This window comes from Corvus moneduloides, chromosome 9 (assembly GCF_009650955.1).
Source record: "Corvus moneduloides isolate bCorMon1 chromosome 9, bCorMon1.pri, whole genome shotgun sequence".
NCBI classification, from domain to species: Eukaryota; Metazoa; Chordata; class Aves; order Passeriformes; family Corvidae; genus Corvus; species Corvus moneduloides.
The window spans coordinates 17,552,110-17,556,205 of record NC_045484.1 but is presented as its reverse complement, the minus strand read 5'-3'; positions in this window follow the sequence as shown (position 1 = coordinate 17,556,205).

The following is a 4,096-nucleotide window of genomic DNA, read 5'->3' as shown; positions in this document are numbered from 1 at the left end:
TGCCCTGTGCCACAGAGGCAGGTAGAACTTGAAGGGAAAGAGAAAGCAGACACTGTGACCTGCACCCCAATGCATGCTCTGCCCCCAAACCTGCAGTCCCCTGGGCATGGTGCCACTGTGCTTGGACCACTTCAGAGGGACTCTCAGACACAAGTTTGCATCTTTTGCATTCCCTTGCCACCTATTTATCAGAGGAAAGATGAGAGTGGCAGGCTCTAAGCTGCCATTATTGGAACTATGCCAGGTTCAGAGTCCAATTCTCATCTTTTCTCTTTTTTTCCCCCAACATTTCCAGAATAATTATCTCTGAAGGCCATGTATGGTCTCCATGGTTTGGGTCATAGATCTCAGTAGTCAGGTTACTATTACACAGGTACAGACAGTATCATGTGTGCTAACTGCTAGTCTTGCCAGATGCAGGAGACACTGAAGACCGTTTCTCATGATACAGGATATGCTTCAATTTATATTTTTTACTTAGTTAAATTAATATGTTTGATGTTGATGGTTTTTACTGACTTCACAAGGAGGGAGAGATGTTGGTAGCCTCAGGGTAGTTCTAATTTCACACAAAGAGAGAGACTTTCACAGTACTGCCTGCCTCCCCTGAGCTCATCAGGAAAAACATGTCACCCTTTCCATGGATCCGATGTGCCTGGTCTGGCAGGCCCACATGGGACATGTAGCAGGCTGTCCACCACGGCTCTGCTGCTCTCACAGCAAGGCCAGCTGAAATACATCCATGGCTGAATGGACCAATGGACTTGTTACTTTAACATGAAGTCAACTTATGCATAAGCCCACTAGGAACCAGTTAAAAGTTTTGTTCCTGGGAAGCCACATTCTTCTGCTGGTTGTGGTATGTTGGAGAGAGGCTGCATTCCCTCACACTGGAATTTCCTGTATTAGAACTGCACAGGAGTGGGTTTATTTTGTAGTCCTTGAGATTTCTGAGCTTCTTGGATTTCACAGCCTTTATGCAGCATGAAACAAAGACCTAGTTTCTACCATGGCATTGCAGAAAGGATGAGCATCTGCTGACTTGTTGGTCTTCTGAAAACTGATGCCCTCTAAGATCAGAGGTGAACCAGTCTGGGATCATTTCACTGAAGACTGAGGTATTAGTAACACAGCTCGCATGTAGATCACATATGCTTTTTGCACTAGCTTTTAGAGCTAAAAGAAACATTTCCTTTTTCTGTTGTCAATTTAGACACTAGTGTACTGCTGAGGGAGCTCATGTTGCTTCTGTTTTTGCAGGAATATAGTGGTTACAATCTGTAAAACACTAAACTAGGCCAAGGCACAGGCATCCTGCTTCAACCTCTCCCACCCTAAACAAGCTTGTCATCTTCTGTGCTTGTGGGCTCAGTACCATAAAGGCAATGTTATAGGTTCACTTTGTGATGAGAGCTTTTTAGAGAGGCCTATGGAATCTCTCTTTTCCCTAGTCCATGTGACTCCAGCCCAGCTGTGCTACTCCACTTCTTTACATAATCAAAATTGCATGTCATATATATAGCCCCCAAATTTACAGCTTCATTGAAATGGAGACAGGTTATGTGAGACTTTCTGCATTAAAATGTGTAATATGTTACATTATATTGAGTTTTGTGGTAGAGTGGAAAATATCTGTTTGGTTTTGGAAATACTTCATAGAGTTGTTTAGATGCCAAGTTTTTCATTGTTCTACTAATGTCTTCCTGGTCTGCAAGGTTTTAAAAGATATATCTAAGAAATTTTGCACTGTGGTGTGGTCAGGTCTCAGACTTTCACAGGAAATAAAGTGGCAGATGTGATTCTGTAGAACAGGTTTCCCAAAATTGCCCCAGCCCAACTCTTCACCCCTCTCCTTTATGCACTTCCCCACCTTAAACTGATCTTACTGAGTCAGTTTGCCAGGGACTCTGTGTCACTGGTGAAGTGGACTGAAATGCTCAATTTTTCCAGTAATTGTACTTTATGATTAATCTACATCATTGGCTTAGGATTTTTTCAATCTAAGGATACTTTCTACCTTAATTGTATGCTAAGTAACATTTTGGTTTTTGGAGGATTAATATTATGTAAACTATAGGCCTACCTCAGCCACCTCTCTCCTGTACCTGCAGCCCAGAAAACCATTTGGTTTTTTTCCCCAATGTGACTCTTGTGATTCCCAGTAGGACAGCATGAATTTTCAGAATTGTCACAGAGCTCCGCAAATAACCAGTCAAACTTCCCCCACGCAAACCTTCCCAACAGTGTCTCTCTTTTATATCCTTACATTCTTTTTTATTAAAATTGTCTTGGTAATCAAGATGTCCCAAACCTGTGGAGTGTCTTGGTGGGAAATTTCATCAGCATCCCCCTAAAGGAACACTGCTCTGCTCTCATGTCCCTGCTGCAGATCCCTGTGAAAGAGGATGCCAGAGCACTGACTGATCTCATCTCTCCCAAGCAGTAATTTAATTTGCAAAGTGTTGTGGTTTTTTTTCTAAAGTGTGTGAACTTTCCTTACTCTGTGTTCTTGAAACATGAGTCAATGCTCTGTTTTCATCTGTGTGGCCTCAGTATGTATCCTGCTTTTGCACAAAAGCCTTCAAAGCTTTGTGGCAAAGATGGTATGAAAAGAAATAGCTGTTCAAGCAATGAAATTAAATTTTCTCTGGGCCCCACTGATCAGAAGTTTGCAGTGGGTTACCAGTGACACCCTTATTGGTGCTAATGGCCAAGCCACCACACATGTGTGGCTGTGTCTAGAAGCTCTGTCTTGATCACTGAAAACTAACTGAAGCTAAAGCAGAGCAGTGGGAAACAGCTGAGCTGTGGTGCACTGTTCACTCCAGGTACAGAGCCAGGCCATGACCTGTGTGCTCAAGCAGGGGGCTGATGAGATCCTGCTATGTAAATACAAACAGAACCATGGTAGTTTATAATTTTCGTTGAATTCTTAGGTTTTTTTCCTATCCAAAGTTCATTCTTATTATTTGTGTTTGAAACCATCTGGCCTTTAAATCAAGAGTTAATACTGCTCTGTGCATTATCCAGGCCAAGCTGGGGTTTGAAGTTCATGTTTAAAATTCCCCTTGTTTTATAATTTCAGCTGAATTGTTTTAATCGCTTCTTCTTGTGAGCCATGGTGCTGTACAGTAGGCTGCACATCACTGAGAAGCTTCAGTCTAGAGGCAGCTGCCCTTCAGTGCCAAGGGAAATAATAACTGGATGGATGGAAAGCATCTGGGATTGATGTGGTTTAAAGGTGCCGTTCGTGCAAGCTATTATCAAAGAGGGAGTTAGGGATGAGATTCATTCTTAAAATGCAGGTGCTCTCATGCTTTCTCTGACAGATGTGTTCCAACAGTGTTTTGAATTCTGTTTAAATTTTGAAAGAACTAAACCTTCAGGCTCTTCTCTTCCTTTCTTAAATTCATTTCCCTGTTTAGATGAAAAAGAAACATTTTGCAACTTACTTTAAACTTTCTTCAAAAGGACTGCTGGAAAAGGAACATTTCATGCGAAGCACATAAGCTATAAATGAGTGTTAAGCACAGCAGAAGAAGTGATTTTAAATGTGCTAATGGACAGACATTAGACTGTAGGACTTTACCTAAGAAAAACCTGAGATGTGGAGGGGCTGCCAGGTGAGGATAAAACCCCAATAAATGATCCAAATGATAGAAAAGTATTACCAGAGTAAAGACTTGTACATGCGAAATAAATACTGAAATGGGGAAATAGCGCCAGCAAAGATACTGAGAGATGGAGAATACTTTGGTTAAGTGATGCAGGAGCATGTACACACAGCCCATATTGAAAATGCAAGCTCTTAGGGAGAGATATCTCTCTCTCTTTTGCTCTCTCCCTGCCTCATTTTGACATTTTTTCCCCGTCTCATGACAGTAACATAACAGAGTTTACAACATTAATGGACAAAACTCCTTCCACCTAAATGTGCCACAGACTTTTTCATAGTGCTCTGTCAGATGTTTTCAGGTGTGTACTTACCTCAAAATTTTCAACAAACTCTTTTCCTCAGATAATTTTTGATTAATTTTTTAGGTCTCCTGGCTGGTGGTTGGTTTCTCTGGCTGTGTGAAAGTAGCAAAGCAAGTGG